This window comes from Macaca nemestrina, chromosome 1, assembly GCF_043159975.1.
Source record: "Macaca nemestrina isolate mMacNem1 chromosome 1, mMacNem.hap1, whole genome shotgun sequence".
NCBI lineage: Eukaryota > Metazoa > Chordata > Mammalia > Primates > Cercopithecidae > Macaca > Macaca nemestrina.
Window position 1 is genome coordinate 56,900,982 of NC_092125.1, and position 19,622 is coordinate 56,920,603.

The window sequence follows — 19,622 nt, forward strand, 5'->3', positions numbered from 1 at the left end:
GATGCTTTTTTGACCCATTTGACATCTAGACCAGAGTTACTGCCAACTGGAATCTAGGCATGAAGGCAAGAACTTGCTCTTACTGGGTGGTACAAAAATCATTGCAGTATTCGCCATTACTTTTAAATGGCAAAAACCACAATAACTTTTGCACCAACATAATAGTTCTTTTCTCTGAGTCCTTCTCTTCTGATGTTGGTGGAGATGCTTTGACTCATCCAGTCATCCCATTATTGCAGTGGTAGAATCTGAAGCTCAAGTTTGGATTGACAGGATCCTTTGATCCTTGTACATTCAGGTCAACGTGGTTATAATTTAGCTGAGGTGAAGGGGGCTTGATGAGGTATTGCCTGGTTTACAACAGGTCTACATTAGCACTCAGACCCAAAGCCTCAGTTGGTAATATTTGTGTCATCAGCATTTGTCTTATGTTCATATTGAAACTAAGAGAGAGAATCCAGCTGTGTTACTCCGGATTCTCCAAAAAGCAGACTGTTTAAGACAGTATTAAGCTTACATGGATTTTGTTAGAAAAAAAAAAAAGCCTGCATGAAGAAATGGTGAAGGCCAGGTGCAGTGACTCACACCTGTAATCCCAGTTCTTTGGGAAGCCAAAGTAGGAGGATTGCTTAAGCCCAGGAGTTTCAGGTTTGAGAACAGCCTGGGCAACATAGCAGGACTTCATTTCTACCAAAAGTCTTAAAAAATTAGCCAGATGTGGGGGAATGCACCTACAGTCATAGCTACTCAAAAGGTTGAGGTCGGAGGATGGCTCGAGCCCAGGAGTTCAAGACTGGGGTAAGCTATGGTGATGTCACTGCAGTCCAGCCTGGATGACAGTAAGATCAGGTCTCTAAAAAAGAAAGGAAATAAGGAAGGAAGGAAGGAAGGAAGGAAGGAAGGAAGGAAGGAAGGAAGGACTGAGAAAACAGTCTAATAGGATGCAAGTCTCATCCCCGTGTAGGAGGAAGGGAAGAGAGATTGGAGGGAAGCACCTATACTTCTATACAGTTTAAGGAAGTGTCACAAAAGCTGTCAAGAACTCAAACCAAAGCCATCGGAAAAGTCTCTTGTTGCTCCAAAATGAACGTGCCTTAGGAATCAGTTTGCACTCAATGATTGGCAAGGAGCAGCCCTTTTACAGGCATAGCCTTGGTACAAAGCAGTGATGGATTTCAAAGAGCAGCAGCTGGAGTTCAATTACACTTTCTGTGGTTGAAGGTTGAGAGGCACATTCCCATGGCTGCCACACAAGCAAACAGGGGATTTTGGTATTCCTTGGACACCTAACCAAAATGCCTAATAAGCGTTGACCTAAAATTACCCTTGTTTATTGTCTGACACTTAGATGGTTCCACATCCTCCAGGCACTTTTTGCCAACCTTTTAATCAAATGTCCTTCCACTTATTGAAGAAAATCAGCATTTTCTCATCTCAGTTTTCCCAAGTGTATTAGTTTTCTATTGCTGCATAATAAATTACCACAACTTTAGCTGCTTAAAGCAACACCCATTTATTATAGCACAGATATGTAGGTCAGAAGTCTAGGAGGGCTCAGCTGGGTTTTCAATCTAGGATCTCATGAGGCTAAAACCAAAGTCTTGCCTAGATTACATTCTTACTTGGAATATCTGGGGAAGAATTTCTTTCTAAGGTCATTTATGTTGTTGGCAGAATTTACTTCCATGTGGTTGCAGGAGTGAGGTGCCAGTCTTCTTGCTGGCTTTCAGTCAGGAGGTCACGTTTAGTTCCTAAAATCTGCTTTGAGGTCCTTTCACCTGTTCCCCTCCATCTCCACAATAAACCAACCTCATGCCAAATCTCCCTGAAACTTCCAATATCTCGAATGTCTTCTGCTACCAGCTAGAAGAAAGTCTGCTTTTAAAAGGTTTGTGTGATTAGATTAGGTCAACCGGGAGACACCCCCTATCTTCAAGTCAACTGATGAATAACCTTCTCAACATCTGTCAAATTACTTTGCTATGTAATATAACATAATTGCAGTAGTTCTGGCTCATTGCATTTATAGGGGGTCATCTTAAAATGCTGGCAGCCACATAAACGATTTTAAGGATGCCTACTCCAGACCTCCTTGCTTGCTTCTCAAATAGTCCCTCATTTCCACTCCACTTTCCCTCACATTACTGTATGTCATATTGAAGGCAACATATTTTCCATAATTCATCAAAAGTATAACAAATAAACCATTGTGCGTGGCACATGTTTACTATCAGTTGAGTTATAACTAGGAGATGATATCGGAGAATAATAAATAGAAAACTTTTAAGTGAATTTTAAAAATCAATAAATTACTAAAATTTCTTCCTGGTACTTGGTTCACTGACCATCTTTACTCAGAGTCTGTTTCCTTAAAGACTGTTTTATTCTTTTATACTCTACTTACCAGCGACTTCCTTAGAAAGACAGTGTCACAGTTCACCACCTACCCCAAACTACTCAAAGTTACCCAAGCACACATTCTGGAGTTTCCTTAAACAAAAGAGGCATCAACCAGGTTCTCATTCTCAGCAAGAGTCTTCTTCCCTGTCTTCAACCTCTCCACCCCACCTCTTCCAGGAGAACACAGAAAGGAGCCTTAAAAGGGATTTATTCTAGCCCTAAATACAGCAAAACTATGGGAGTGGTGGAACTTTTTGTATGATTCCATGTAAAGATAAAGAGATTCATCATTAGGCCTGTTCTGCCTGCATAAAGCAGAACAAGCTGAGGTTCCTGTGCACCAAAACCTCATGTTTGCTGTAGGCCTGGAAGGATTTGTTCCAAAGGAGCATTGCCTTGTGCCCTGCACCTGGGTTTTAGTACAAAATAGTTCTCTCGTATCTACTTTAAAATCTTTCTAGGACACAAATGGGTTTTTCAGTCCTGACACAGAGAAGGAAAGGAACAGATTTGGGATTTGACTTTCTCCCCACAATAGAGGCTTTGGTGGTGTGGCCCTTCTCTTATATATCTTTCTACTCCAAGGCTTCCCCAGTCCCTTGTGTAACCAAGCTTGTAATGAGGCCACCCAGTAGTGTACCAAGCATGCACAAACACATCTAAAATGCTGCAGAGGATATGGACTACACCAGTTCTGGTACCACCTAACAGGAATTTGCAGATTGTTCTTTTTCCCCTACACGAAGACATATATTCTTCTACTCCCAGTATGTAAGTGCTTTACCAGTTTTATTGGTCAGATTTGCAATTGCCTCTTTCACTTCTGGTTTATATGATTGAGGTCAGAGTGTTAAGTTTTATGGGTTAAATATAAGAGACTCACTGTTCCTTCTTGTTTTTCTTGTCATAAAGAGTACAGTACTGGAGTGGCAGAACTTAATGAATCGAGTCTTTAGCCTGATACCCAGAGCAGCACCTGCTGGCAGCTGGAAGTGACACTGCTGTAAACCTTCCACCCCATGGTTAGGTAGGGTTTGCACTGGAGCCTTGTTAACTCAGTACCCTTCAAACACATGATAAATGTTCTTTGAAGAAAACAAAACAAACAAAAAAATAAGGTGTTTTACGCTAGCATCTTGTTTTCCATGTTTCGATTTCGCCTCTGCTATCAGCACTACATAACTAAAATAATTAAAAATAACATTTTTCATGTCTTTTTATTGAAGTTGCAAAGATTTTACAGCTTTTTAATCTGCCCTGCCTGTATATGTTAATCCCTAAAGTAAACGTAGAAATTTGATTCATTCTTAAAAGTCTTGCATATGCCAAAAATAGTAACCATGTATTTCCAACCTGGAAACCAAAGACCTGCAAAGTCCAGAAAGGCTATTTATGTTGATTCCTGTGACTTCACAAGCATTGCTCATCACAAGTATTAAGGAATTGAATAATTGTTCTGATATCAAGGGAATTTCTTTTTAGTTATAAAATGTGAACCATTTCATTCGTTAGGCCCTTAATGAAATACCTGTGAGACATGTGTGTCAGATACTTCTTAAAACCTTCAAAATAAAGTGTGATGATTTCTCTAGAGACATTTATAAATAAGTTCATAAAAAGACAGCCTGAAGACAGCTAAGGTAATGCACTGCTTACCATTAGGTGGGAAACACTGTACAACAATCTTGTTTGATAAAATGGTCATGAATAGTCTTTTTACACCAAAAATTTATCATCATGCAAACAAGTGTGGGATTTGATGAACAAAAATCCCTCAGATTAAGTTTCCTTGTTTTAACCCCATTGCTCTTAGAACTCATATAGAACTTTATATAGGGAGCTATTTCCACATGACCAAAATGATACACTCAGTGATCCAGTGTCCCCAGAAGGTATCCCCAGCAAATTGCTTGACAATAAATATAATGTATGGTTAGTGTTTTCTCTTTGCTAGTCACTGTGGTAGGTGCTGTAGTTTAGACTATTTTATTTAATCACTTCAAAATATACATTCATTCTTTCATTCAGTAAACTAAAATTTTATTCATCTCTTGCTATATATCATGCACTATTCTAGGCACTTAGGATGAATCAATTAAAAAAGAAACTATCTCTCCACTCAAAGAGCTTACATTCTAGTGGTGGAAGAGAGAAAGTATGCAATTAATATACATAAAAACTGCATAAATTGTGTAATATATTGGAAGGGGCTAAATGTTACAGAATAAGATAAATTTGAGAGGTAGATTGGGGAACAGTTTGTCTAATAAGACAACATGGCCAGTATAGGTCTCACTGTAAAGCCAATTATTTGGTCATAGGCCTGAAAGAGACAAAAAATAGCTATTAAGATATCTGTGGGAAGGTGCTACGGGTATAGGGCATATCTTCATTTGCAAAGATGAAAAGGGAGGAGTGTGACAGGCCTGTGAGAAAGCCTATTAGAATAACAGTAAGGTGGCCATTGGGGCTGGAAGGGAATATACAAGGTGAAGAGCCATAGAAGATGAAGGTGGAGGGTCACATGGGTTCTGGGGGGCCATTGCTGGGACTTCCTCTCTTTCTCTGTGTAAAAGGGGGGCCATTACTGGCTTTAAGGAGAGGAGTGACATCATCAGGTTTGCATTTCAAAAGGATTTCTCCCTGTACCTCATGAAGAAGAGACTGCCAAGAGCCCAAGGAAGAGGAGAAATGAGGTGAGATTCTATCACAATTCAGGTAGATAGGATGGTGGCCCTGGCTACAATAGAAACCATCATAAGGAATAGCCAATAATTAAGTCGCTTGATTTGGGGGATGAAAGGGCTGACTCTAAGGTTTTCGCCTAAACTACTATTATGATGGGGTCGTTTAAATTGAGATTAGAAAGACTAGACATAGAAGAAGTTTGTGGAGGAAGATCAAGGACTTTGATTTTGACCATATTGAAAGTGTATCTAGTGCACAGTGGCAACACCAAGTATGCAGTTGGACATATAAGTCTAGAGTTAGGGACAAAGGTTGAGTTAGAGATTAACCTTGGGAAGTATTGATATATAGATATTATGCAAAGGCTTTGGGCTGGTCGAGATTATCAAGAGAATGGTTACAAATGGAGAAGAAGAGACTATGAAGATCTGGGTCCCAGGGCACTGTAATGATGAGACGTGAGAAGAGGAGGCAGAACCAACAAAGACAGTTGAAATGCATAAAAAAGGACACAGAGGATAAACTATGAGGATGATCAAGAAAGTACAGTGTTCTAAAAAACAATTGAGTGCAGTTGCTCACACCTGTAATCCCAGCACTTTGGGAAGCTAAGGCAGGCATATCACGAGGTCAGGAGATGGAGACTATCCTGGCTAACATGGTGAAACCCCGCCTCTATTAAAAATACAAAAAATTAGCCGGGCGTGGTGGCGGACGCCTATAATCCCAGCTACTCAGGAGGCTGAGGAGGGAGAATCACTTGAACCAGGGAGGCGGAGGTTGTAGTGAGCCGAGATCGCGCTGCTGCACTCCAGCCTGGGTGACAGATGGAAACTCTGTCTCAAAAAAAAAAAACAAAACAAAAAACAAAACAAATGAATACAGTGGAGAACATAATTTAGCTGTACATGTGACTCCAAAAGCTTAAGAATTTGGTGAAATTTCATAGAACTAGTAAGTGGTAGCAGCTGGATTTAAAACCAGCTCTTTTGACTTCAAATCCTTTTTTTATCTACCAAATACTAGAAGCCTGAATATAAGCGACAGTTGTTATAAATGTAATGAAAGCTACAAATATGAGTTACAAAAGGAAAGCTCTTTCTTGTCAGCAATGAGAGATTTAGACCACTTTTAGGCTGTAAAAGTAAGAGCCATTCATGATTATTGAGAGTGATCTATTAATGATTGCTTAATATGAACACATTTGTACTTTTATCATACTTTAAAAGTGTTCCCGGTAGTCGTTTACTGATTATTCTATTTAAAATCAATTAAGCTGGGCGTGGTAGCTCACATCTGTAATCTCAGCCAAGGTGGGTGGATCACCTGAGGTTAGGAGTTGGAGACTATCCTGACCAACATGGTGAAACTCATCTCTACTAAAAATACAAAAATTACCCAGGTGTGGTGGCAGGTGCCTGTAATCCTAGCTAATCAGGAGGCTGAGGCAGGAGAATTGCTTGAACCTGGGAGGTAGAGGTTGCAGTGAGCAGAGATTATGCCATTGCACTGCAGCCTGGGCAACAAGAATGAAACTCCGTCTCAAAAGTAAGTAAGTAAGTAAGTAAGTAAGTAAGTAAGTAAGTAAGTAAGTAAATAAATAAATAAAAAAATATAAGACCTTTTTTTTTTTTTTTTTTTTTAAGAGATGGGGTCTCATTCTGTTACCCAGGCTAGAGTACATAGCTCACTGCAGCCTTGAACTCCTAGCCTCTTGAGTAGCTGAGATGACAGGTGTGTGCCCCCATGCCTGGCTAAGACATAAGGATATATTTTAAGAAGCCTTAAAGTAGGGAAAAAGCAAAATATAAAGTCATTCCGCAGAAGAGGCAAAAGATGTCATACACAACTTCTATAGATAATTTTACTTCAAAGAAGAGAGTGCTGTGGTTAAAATACTTGACTGAAAGCAGAAAGGGGCGTGGGAAGTTGTCTTGTCCAGTGTTATCCAACTATCTAGGGGATTAGCAAGGAAAGGGAGGAGATACGAATTTTCAAAACTCCGATGTCTTCCCCATTTTATTCAAAGAAGAATCATTCTTATCAGTTGTATACAAAGGTAAGATACTCTTTGACTAAAATATGATATTTATTTAATTTTTTATTTTACTAATAAGAAAACTGAGGATCCAAAAGATATGTAACAGGCTGAAGATCATAGCTGTTAAGGGTTGAGCTGAAATTTAGATCTTCGTCTTATGATCCCAAGGTCAGTGTATGTGACTACTCGTGTGTGCGCTTGTGTGGCGCGTGTGTGTGTGTGTGCGCGCGTGTGTCTCCATGTTCCTCTATAGCACACTTTCTATCTCCTGGTATAAGAATGAGGCAATCATCCCCACAACATGGAAAAAGCCTCAAAATCCCATCTCAAAATATGCTTGTTAAGTTTTGGGTACCAGAGGACCTAGACCAACTTTAGAGTCACTCAGCTGACCACAGTGAAGGCACACTGAACTGAAATAATACCACTGGTGCCTCTTCAGACCCTGGAACTTCTTTTTCTTTCTTCCCCTTTAGTTTCCCCATTACTTCCAGAAACGTGCTGCTTCTGAGTTTTTAAGATTCCTGCTAATAATATAACTAATATTTTCAAGTCTTATGAAAAGCTAGGCACCACTTGATGTTTTATAGTTATTCTTATTTATAAAAAAATATATATTGTATTCTTATTTATATATTCTTTATTTATTCATAAAGATTTACATATTTTATGTATATATTCATTATATATATGTGTATATATACACATATACTTCATTCAAACTCACAGCAACCTTATAAAGTCAGTTTTAAAACTGTTTGTAGCTTAGACACAAGGAAACTGAATCAGAGTGTGAAGTACCTTGTCCAAACTCCTACCACTAGAATTTCAACCTGAGAGTGTAACTTAAAGCTTGACGTGTAAACACTACCTACGTGTGGGAACATAACCAGGTCTGTTCATCCCAGGCCTTACTGTATATCTCATGTTTTCTGAATTATTTCTTTCTAAGGATAATGGTTGGTTTTTCATAGAATTTTAAACTTTGTTTGATATTTTCTGTAGGCACTGCATTATGAAAGCAGGCATCAAAATTCTCTTGCAGCTATAACTCATTCCACCAAAGCCTTTCCTTGACTATATAACTCATCTAAGAAACTAATGTGAGAAAAGTTATTAAAAGCTTATAATGGGATAACCTATAATTTCCCTACTTTGCCCTCACTTCTGGGTTATGTTTGAAAAGAGCTTTTACCTAAACCAAAACGAAATAGCTATGGAAAATTTAGGCTCCATAATAGGACTGAGGGTGAATATAGTTCTGACTCCGCTGATCTCAAATTACACCAACTTCACAAACATCTCTGCTATCTATGAAGAAGGTCTCCTAAGAGCACTCAACTTATGCCCTCTAAGGGGACATAACACCATTCCATGATGTCGCTCCTGGATTGTTTCCTGTACCAGAATACCCTTCTTATCTGTGGCGAGCTAACACCACCCTCTAAATGCCATGCCATTCTTCTGAGAAATAATTCTTTCCACACTCTGCACTGCAAGCTTTCAGTCAGGGTAGCTATGGATTTATCTGATACTGCCTGCCTAGCCAACCAGATTGGGATTGGTGATCAGCCTGTGTCTCCTCATCAATCAGAATCTTGTCCTAAGATGTTGGAATTAGGGTTCATTATGTCCCACTCTTAGTCCCATTATGTTTGCAAAGCTGGAAGATGTGTGTTTTCGTAGCTACATGGTCACTATACTGTAATCATCCAGTGGGCTCCTCTTGCCCACTGCACAGAAAAAACAAAACAAAACAAAACAAAAACAATTCACTGAGACTACGGTATTGCAGTAGAGAAAGTGTTTAATTAACACAGAGCTGGTGAAGTGTTTGGACTGGAGTTATTACTCAAATCAGTCTCCCCAGGAACTCAGAGGCTAGAGTTTTTATGGATAATTTGGCGGGCAGTGGGCCAGGAAATAAGTGCTGTTGAATGGTTGAGGGTGAAATCATAGGATGTGGAGGATGGTTCTCATGCACTGTTTCTACCTCTGGGTGGGGGCCACAGGACTGGTTCAGTCCTGCTCTGGATGGAGTCAGTCAGTTGCCAGAATGCAGAAGTCGGAAAAGACCAGTCTTGCCAGGCTTGGTAGCTCACACCTGTCAATATATTAATACTAAAACTACTATTTTTTCTTCCATCATTGTCTTAGTTCCAACAACAGTAACGTTTTTATGCACTATTTGCATTATCCTACGATATAGTTACAATAGTTTTATAATACAAGCATTACTGAAGAATTAAGCCATTGGATGAAATTCAACACTATTTATGGCTCTATGTGTCCCTAGAATATATTCTGCAGAAGTAGTACAGTCATAAGAATGTTGTATATTGTATAAAATCAAGTGAAGATACTATTTTTCTATATATACCAACTGGATTTGCAGTTAGCGTCAACCATTTCAAATATTAAATTGCTTCTTTAATATTTCTGAATTAATTTAGAATATGTTTTCAAGCATATAAACATATATGCTTTACATATTGAATATTTGCATAATTTACAAAAATTACGTAATTTTGAATATGTAAAGCATATATGTTTACGAGCTTGAAAATATATATAAAAGGCAGATTCACATAAGTCTGACTTCCATTCCTTTTCCCTTTCACCTATAGACAGTCACTCTTTTTTTTTTTTTTCCTTGAGGCAAGGTTTGGCTCTGTCACCCAGGCTGGAGTGCAGTGACATGATCTTAGCTCACTGCAACCTCTACTCCTGGGCTCAAGCCATCCTCCCAGTTCAGCCTCCCAAGTAGGTGAAACTACAGACGCATGTCACCATACCTGGATAATTTTTTGTATTTTTGGTAGAGATGGGGTTTCACTATGTTGCCCAACCTTGTCTAGAACCATACAGCTCAAGTGGTCTGCCCGCCTCAGCCTCCCTAAATGCTGGGATTACAGGCATGAGCCACTGTGCCGGTTTATCTGTTTTTGGTTCATCTTTCTAGTGTTTCCCTTTTTAAAAAATACTATGATGTTTTAAATTATACTTCAAGTTCTGGGGTGCATGTGCAGAATGAGTACTTTTGTTACATAGGTATACATGTGCCATGGTGGTTTGCTGCAGCCATCAACCCGTCATCTACATTAAGTATTTCTCCTAATGCTATCCCTCCCCTAGCCCCCCACCCCTGAGAGATCCCAGTGTGTGATGTTCCCCTCTCTGTGTCCATGTGTTCTCATTGTTCAACTCTCACTTGTTAGTGAGAAAATGCGGTGTTTGGTTTTCTGTTCTTGTGTTAGTTTTCTTTTTGCAAATATATTCTAATATATGATATTCCTACCTCCTTCTCACACAAAGGTGGTATACAACATATAGTCTTCTGCACCTAATTTGTCTCACCGGATACTAACAAACCATCCAGGAGATCACACCATTTCATTAGATGGTGACTTGTAACTTTCCGTCATTCTTTATATATGTCCTGCTGATTTATTAGAAGAAATTGGGATCATTTATTCATCATGTGCCCTGCTGATGACCATTTCAGTTGTTTCTAAATATTTGTCTATCTAATTATCTTGCAACAATTAACTTTACATATATGTCATTTCATTTTTTTTCTAATAAATCTTTGAAATCCATTTTTAGAAGTGAGATTGTTAAATCTAAGAGCTATCGCATAAATAATTTTGTCAGAGGGTGCCAAATTTCCTTTCATCGGAACTGTAGTTTTTGCATTTTTATCAGCAACATATGAAGATGCCAGCCTTTCCCTCTATCTAGGGTCATTTACCTATATTTAGTGACAAAATTCTTAAAAGGTTTTGGAATATGAATGACACCCTTCCCTGTTTTCTTAATTTTCTTCTACTATTACTTTCATTCAGCCATTTCAGTGAAGATTTGCAAGTGGGACCAAGTTACTCTTGTGGAATCAGAATGTCATCATATTCCTAATGCCTGGCATTCCCTTCTGACAGCACTGAGTCAAATATAATAGAAGACACACAGTGTTTCTACTACTCAGAGAGACCTTTTGTACCCATGCAAATGCTATATAAGATCAAATAAATGTTTAGCAATAAAATCATCTTTCTTGGTTGCTTACATGCATACACATTTGGCATATTTTATTTACATTGGGGGTGCTCTTAGAAAATTTTTTTGGTGTAAAATCATTGGAAATGAAGTTTGAGGCCAATGCAAAAAATCCAAAGTCTTTGTCAGTTCTCCTTCTTTTTCAGTTGGCCTGGAATCTTATTTCCATCTCATTGGGGATTACTAGTGTGAAGGAAAACATCAAGAAACCAGAACCTCCTGCTCACTTCCTCAAAGAACAGAAATGAGATGGAACAAAATATGGAAACATCAGGATTACATTTGTATCCTTTTCTCTTATTATCATTTCTTTCATACCTTTTTTATACTTCTCCTGCCTTAATATGTATTTTCTATTTTATTTTATTTGGAGGTTTATTCTTTTCTCATCTCAGCTATATATTTTAAAGTTATCAACCTGATCATTAATGCACCCCAGCAAATGCTTCTACCTCTGTTTTATAACTCAGTTGAATAAATGGATATGTGATCAAAAATTCATTCGCATTTAAAAAATTCTCATATCAATAAAGCAAATGGAAAACAAAGTTTTTAACTAACATTTATGTAATTTTTCCTATATAATTTTGCCAATTTTTTTCTTAATTCAATTGTAGAGATCGTGAGTTGCAAGAAAGCTTAGAGATCAACTCTTCCAGAGACTTCATTTGGAAATAAGAAAATTAATTGTCATATACAATTCTGGAAGAGTATCAGTCTGACTTGCATCAGACAAATGGTTCATGGTAAGACTGGGCTGACACATGCTTCTCAATTTTTAAATTTTGTGTTTTTTCTGTGAAATCATGAGACATTTAAAAATTTGTGGTGTTGTTCTTGTTGCTGTTCTTAGCAGGAAGCAATAAAGCATAGACAGAAGATTATTCTACTTTGGAGTTCTGCTTTTATTATTTTACTTTTATTATTATTTTACTGTTATTACTAATATATATTATTACTATTATATATATATTATTATTTATTATTTTACTTTGGAGTTAGAGGTCAAGTAGTTGCCTTTGCTGTGATTTAGATGATTCTGGCCAAGTTTTCCCAGGAATCTATTGTATGAAGAAGTGATAAACTTCCTTGCAGGCAGCTTCATCTAAGAAAGCAAAAACAAAATGAATTTGGGTTAAGCCCAATCATGAAACCTAAGTCAAAATGAGGTGCAGATTTCAATTTTGCAAGGTGCTTGGCCTGTAGATGGGTCTGTTCGTTCCACCTTATGGATTTATGCTTGATTTCCTACATAAATAGAATCCCTCTGTTAAAGCTTTATATGATATTGGGGGAAAATGTAATTCTTTGGTACCATTTTGCCAGAGTGTTCAATCGAAAAATGAAAGAAATTCCTAATTGTCTACACGGTGAAGCTCTGGCAGTTTGAATCAGCACTCCAGGGGAGTGAGTGAACCCAGAAATGGCAGAACTTGGCAGCCATGTTGCTGTTACCCAGTGAGATTGCTCTGTCAGCAGGAGAAAGCAGTGCCGGCTGGGTGTGATTACATGCAGCCAAAAGAACAGTGATACTGAATAGGACTAGTTATAATTCAAAAGAAAAGACAAGTGGAATAAAGTGGCTTGTGCAGTGTGAAGGTTGACTGGGTTTGGAAAATCTCCTGGGACCCTTCAGAAATACTTTGGGGAAGGTAGAAATGGGGAGGGAATTCTGAAGACTGAGGCTCTGCTGTATCCAGGGTGCAAAGTTTTCATGGACATAATTTTGTATCTTCTATATAGCCACTGTTCGTTCTTATTTAGTAGCAGCCAAATACCATGCATGAGATACATCAAAAGCCTTTCTCCTATCATTATATAATCACAACGATAATCTGAAAGGAGTTACGTGTGTGTGTGTGTGTGTGTGTGTGGTCGCGGGGGTCGGGGGTGGGGAGCAGAGTCTCACTCTGTTGCTCAGGCTGGAGTGCAGTGGTGCCATCTTGACTCACTGCAACCTTTGTCTCCTGGGTTCAAACTATTCTCGTGACTCAGCCTCCCTAGTAGCTGGGATTACAGGCATGTGATACCACACCCAGATAGTTTTTGTAATTTTAGCAGAGATGCAGTTTCACCATGTTGGCCAGGCTGGTCTCATACTCCTGAGCACAGATGATTCACCCGCCTTGGCCTCCCAAAGTGCTGGAATTACAGGTATGAACCACTGTACCCTTAAAGGCAGTTACTTTTACTTAATATAACCAGAGTTTTTACTGAAAATGAATGAAACAGAGAAGATAAATATATTGTACTTTAAGCTTATCCATTCTTTAAACATGCCAAATTTACAGAAGCAGATACCTTTACAAAGACTTTTTATCTCAATTCTTTTCTCTTTATCCATTTCTAAACCATTGAAGCTGAAATCATTTAAACGTTCTATTATATCTATCTGTACACTGATTGCTGTAAAATAGCATTTTAATAAATAATTTAATAAGGAAAGTGAAAAGGAATAAAGTAGTGAAAAAAGAGTAAAGAGATGCATCTGGACATTTAAAAATACATAGTGACAGTGGCAAAAAAAAAAGGGGGCAAAATCTTTGCTTAGTCGGCAACCTCTCAGAGTCAGTCATCTATTGCTGTGTAACAAATCACCCTGAATTTAGCAGTTTAAAAGAACAAAGGCTTCTTACCTCACCATGTTTATGGGTCAGGAATGTGATGTGACTAGGCTGGGCTTCTCTTGGCTCAGGGTCTCTCATAAGGCTTGTAATCAAGATTTTGGTCCAAGTTTCAGTCATTTCAAGATTTGAGTAGGGGAGGATCTGCTTGCTAGCTCACTGACATGGCTGTTGGCTGGCCTCCATCCCTTGCCATATGGGTCCCTACAAAAGTCTGCTTCATGACACAGCCGCTGGTTGTCGTCACAGAGAGTTATCAAGGGTAAGCAAAAGAGAACAACCAAGATAGAAACAACTATTTTTTTTTTGTTACCTAATCTTGGAAGTGCCCCCATTATCTCTGCTGCATTCTAGATCCAGCCTACAGTCGAAGGGAGGGAATTTCAGAAAAGCACAAATATTAGGAGATGAGGATCATTGGGGTCTATCTTAGAGGTTGCCAATCACAATCTCTAAGACAGAAAAGCTTTGGCTCAAGGGTTAAATATTATGTTATTATGTTTATGAATTATTGTGCAGTTTGATATGTGAGCACCTTAATCATAATCTCCCTTGACACTCTCACTCTCTTTCATTGTTGAAATCACCCAGATTCATTGGAATCATCAGTTTTGAATTCCACCATCTCTTTTCTGGGCAATAATAATTGCCTCCTAAATGGCATATAAGCAGCTTAACAAGTAAACCCTGTTAGTTCAATATTAACATTGTCCCATAGTGATTTTTTTTTTTTGAAACATAAACCAGATCATCCTCTACCTTTCAACCTTTGCTCCTATCACTTGTTTAAGGACACTTCGCTGGATTCCTATTGCCCTTGAGACATTAGAATAAGTATTAACATGGCTTACTCATTTTTGTGTGGCCTTGAAATAGACCTCCTTAGCATCAGGTAACAGCAGCCTCCTTGGAGGCTCTGTTCCAGCCGAATTATATGAGTCTCTATGCTTTCCTTGAACTGCATTTCTTCTTCCAATATTGAGTGCCTACACATATTATTTTCTCTGCCTGGGATGTTCTTCATCTCCTTATCCTCAATCCATGCTCCCAACTTCTCCACCAATTATCATTTACATCTATTAAGTTGAAAATTTTCCACTAACGCAGCACTTGACTAGGAGATCTCAAAACTAAATTAATCACAACTAGTTCTAACCAGTTGAAGCTCACAGAAGACCATGAACTTTTTTGTTTGTTTGTTTTGTTTCATTTTTTACACTGAGTTTCACTCTGTCACCTAGGCTAGAGTGCAGTGGCATGATCTTGGCTCACCGCAGCCTCTGCCTCCCAGATTCCAGCGATTCTCCTGCCTCTCAGACTGGGTTTCATCATATTGGCCAGACTGGTCTCAAACTCCTGATTTCAGGTGATCCACCCTACTTGGCCTCCCAAAATGCTGGGATTACAGGCATGAGCCACCAGGCCTGGCCCAAAGACTATGAACTTTGAATAACCTGAGTACACCAAAAATTTACTGGATCTAAGTGAAGATTCTTTACCAATCAATAAAGTGTAACATTTGTTTTATCCAACCATGTATAGACCTTGGACTCATTTAGCTTATTCAGAGAGCTCCTTTTCAATTCTGATTTACAACATTACTAAGAATTTCCCTGTCTAGCACGTAAAACTCTGTAACTTTTCCCAGTTCCTTTTATTCTGTAGGCCTTTACTTAAGAGCCCTCTGTTTACATAACTGTGTGATTGATATCCTTCTCTGCCACTAGACTTCAAGCTTTCAGAAAGTAGTAAGTATGTCTGTGCTTACCATGGTATCTCCCCCAACACTTAGCAACATTCCATTAAATAAATGGCCGCCCAGCACATATTTGTTGAATGAATAAATTTTTATTTCATAACTTCATATTAAAAACCAGGAAAGAACATGTTACGAAGTTCTTTCTTTCTTTTCTAGTTGTTTAGTTCTTAGGTTTTCAGGCAATGGCTGATATTTTTTACAAAATATAGATGAATCTATCTTAATTGCTATATTAGTATGTGCTTACCAGTTGTAAAGGGATTTAATGATTTAGAGAAAGGCTATCTGTCCTCCCCTTTCTTCTGACGTTACCAATAATGTGCTTGGCCAGCTGTACAATATTGTCGATGTGTACAGAAATTCTTTTCTGAAAAGCACAGGTGATCATGTTACATCCTGAAGCCTGAGATCTGATTACTCTTATTATAGTAGCCTGAAAAGTTACCAATGTCATTAGTAGTCATTAAATTACTCTGCTTGGCTTTCTAAAGGAGCTCTGGTATTTAACTCAGCAATCTCTCATGGCTGTAAAGTCTATAATTTGAACATGCATTTTCATAGGGCTGCATATATTTTGACAGAGTCTATGTTTACTGCTCTAAAAATGACTCTCAGGAATGAACGCAGAACCTGAACCTAAGAATTCTAATCGAAATTCATGGAAATCCAAGTCTTGGAATTAAGTGTGTGTGAGTACTGGCATGCTCAAATTGTCTTCTCCACCCCACCCACTACCCTTCTATTTTGCTGTGTTCAAGCAATTTAATTCTGCATCTAATTTTAATCTGTAAACCATATCCCTTCCTGCAGTTGTAAAGCATGTGTTAGCACTTAACCAGCAGGAGGGGGTTGCCTAAGGTAAGAGGATTGATAGCATAACCCAGGCATCTTAAAAATGACTTTGTGGGATTTGGCGCCACTAGCTAAGGCTTTATGTCCATGGGTCCAAGCTGTCTGTCCATGGCTTAGGGAGACTCAGGCAGTGAACACAGAGAAATCTTTTATTCCTACTAGTGGTGTTGATTTTTCAGGAATATTTACATGGTGAGGGGCTGTTTAAGCAGCTCAGCATATTCACAATCAGCTTTCTTAGAAGGAGCAGGAAGAATGAGTGGATGTGAAAATGTGATTAAAACCATTTAAAATTGTATTCAATTGTGATAGCAACGAGTAAAGTAGAAGAAATAATTTGGAAAAACACAAATATGTCTGCAACATAAATGCTACTCCTTCTAACTAGCTATAATTTAGATTATTAGAAATGAAGAAAAATCCATTTTACCTAGAAGTTATTCTGACATGAATGTCAAGGAGAAAGTTGGATTTTAAGATCAGTATATAGGATAAAAATCACATACAACTAAAATAACCCTTGAATGTCCTTAAAATAGTTGTAAAGTTCAAACAATTCATTTCATTTCCACAAAATGGTAAAGAGAAAGTTAAAATTATTTCCAAAATCTTTCCATATTTTTTTCTTCCTTTTATTACCTTTTCAGATTTAAGTGTATTCCTTGTTTAGTGTAAACAAGGCAACCCATCAATGGTGACATTCTGAGGGTAAAAACTGTACGACATTTACTCTAAGAAGTGTCTTTCACATTTTAACATCTCTGAAACTAAGATGTGTCTTATGATTCAAGGCATTTTATGATTATAATGGTGAGGATTTCTTTTTTTCTTTCTTTCTTTCTTTCTTTCTTTCTTTCTTTCTTTCTTTCTTTCTTTCTTTCTCTCTTTCTCTCTTTCTCTCTCTCTTTCTTCTTTATTTCCTTTTCTTCTTTCACTACTTCATTCAATGATGGTTTGTCTTGCCGTTAATTATTTCTTAGGAAGAAATACAGTTGGTAAATTCGCATATGGTAAATATATAAGTAAATGCTATGACTCCACTATAAATAAACGCCATGTTTTGATGTAGTTTTCTGAGACACCCACAACTCAACTTTGACTCACAGCATTGGACCTAAAGCATTGGATTACATGCTTTATGAGTAGATACATTCTTGACTGATTCATTCAACTAATATTTATTGAGCTCCTGTTGTATGTTTGACATTGTTGTTGGTGCCAGGCTTAGAGCAGCAAACAAACCAGGTAAACCCTCTGACTTATAGAAATTTCTTTCTATTATTAATAAGGAAAACCAGGACTTAGATCACTTGAATTGGCATGTCATGTTTCCAAATATGTAGTTCGAGGGTATAAACTTTGTTCTTGGATCACATGTTTATAATGCCCTAAATCCCGGTGAAAAAGAAGTCAAGCTTAGCTATTGTTTTTAAAGGAATACATTATTCTTCTTTCCTTAGAAATAGTCATTCACTACAAGCTAAATTCTCAAAATTTGAATGTAAAGTAGATAGCATAGCTTAGAGCCATCACTCTATCAGTTCTGTGGCATCAGGCATATTATTATTATCTTGTGCCCATCTTTAAAACAGTATTTCCTTTCTCAAATGGTTCTTATGAGGATTAAAGGAAACCATGTAGCCATATCGTTGTGTGAATTCAATAAAGTAAATAATAATCCTATTTAACTTTATTTTGCAAATTGATCAAAAGTGAAGAATAGGCCAGGCATGGTGGCTCAAGCCTGTAATCCTAGCACTTTGGAAGGTTGAGATAGGTGGATCACCTGAGGTCAGGACTTCGAGACCAGCCTGGCCAACACAGTGAAACCCCGTCTCTACTAAAAAGACAAAATTAGCCGGTGTCGTGACACATGCTTGTAATCCCAGCTACTCACTCAGGAGACTGAGGCAGGAGAATCACTTGAACCCAGGAGGCGGAGGTTGCAGTGAGCTGAGATTGCACCATTGCTCTCCAGCCTGGGCAACAGAGTGAGAGTCTGTCTCAAAAATAAATAAATAAGCAAATAAAAAGTGAAGAACAACTTGTGTTGTATTTTTTTTTGAACCAATATTTAGAGTCTTTTAAAATAGTAAAGAGGTATATGTTGTCAGCTTAAAACAAAACATAAAAAGGGAGAAAACTTTAAAATAAAATCTCAAACAGATAAAATCTAGACCAAAATCAAGAGAAATTTTTAACTAAACAAATTTGGTAATGACTGGTCTTGAAAGGAAATCACCAATGAAAATTAGACTTCTCTCTTCTTTTCAAACTATCTGGAAAAGAAAGATTATTGATAAAAGATACCACTTATAATAATTCCTTTAAATATTTGAAATACATTTTAATTTTTTATATACCTTTCTTAAGATATCTTGATGCCACCATTGGACAATGACTGCCCAATATTACTTAAAAGCACATCCTACCACATGAGTTATGACTTGATTCTTCTTATCTTTCATTCAAAAACTGATAAAGTTTGGACTGATAAAGTTACAGAAATAATAATCATATTATTAATTTCATGTAATAATGGCCTATGTATGTTACAAAAAATCAAGAGCACTATTCAAAGCCAAATGAATAGTCAATTAAACATTTTAATTTTTTTACATTGTGAATTCAAGTCAATGTACATGAAAAGTATAATATTAAATGGAATTTTCATCAGTGAACTTTACATCATTTAACTGTCAAGCACTCAAATTCCTTCAGAGGAAATATAAAAGATAAGAGTACATAACTGACTTAATCTTTCAAACTAACTCATTCTTACTTATGTTTATTTACCTTAAAATTTTGGACCTGAGTTTATCTTCAGATTTAGAATGAGAATAAAGTTAAATAAAGCACTTTTATAAAGCATTGTATCTTTCTCTCTGTGTGTGTTGTTTATGTTTAAATAAATGCATGCTTTATAACATTTAATAATTTTAAATGCTATCATCAGTGCCCTGTGACTAGTATGTATTAGAGTTCTAGCACTTTGGAAGGCTTTTAGTTCAATAAACAAATACATTTGGAATTTAATAATAAAGATATTTTTAAAATAAAATCATTTAGTGGCTTACCATTATCTAAAAGAGTATAAGTAACACATTTTTTATCTCAGAAATGTAGAAGATATAATGAATATGATAGAAAATGGTCAAAATTCCAGCACTAGGAGTTAAAGAAAAATAATAATTTGTTATTT

The 19,622-nt window shown here is 37.3% G+C and overlaps 1 protein-coding gene across 1 annotated transcript in view; it reads right to left on the reverse strand.

Moving 5' to 3' along the window:
• LOC139358111 (uncharacterized) overlaps window positions 1-19,622 on the reverse strand; it is a 63,653-nt gene that overhangs the window by 13,506 nt on the left and 30,525 nt on the right. The window contains exon 1 of the mRNA XM_071077676.1: window positions 1-19,622. This exon is cut by the window's left edge and continues 13,506 nt beyond it; it is cut by the window's right edge and continues 30,525 nt beyond it. The gene's annotated coding sequence lies outside the window, so the exon portion shown is untranslated.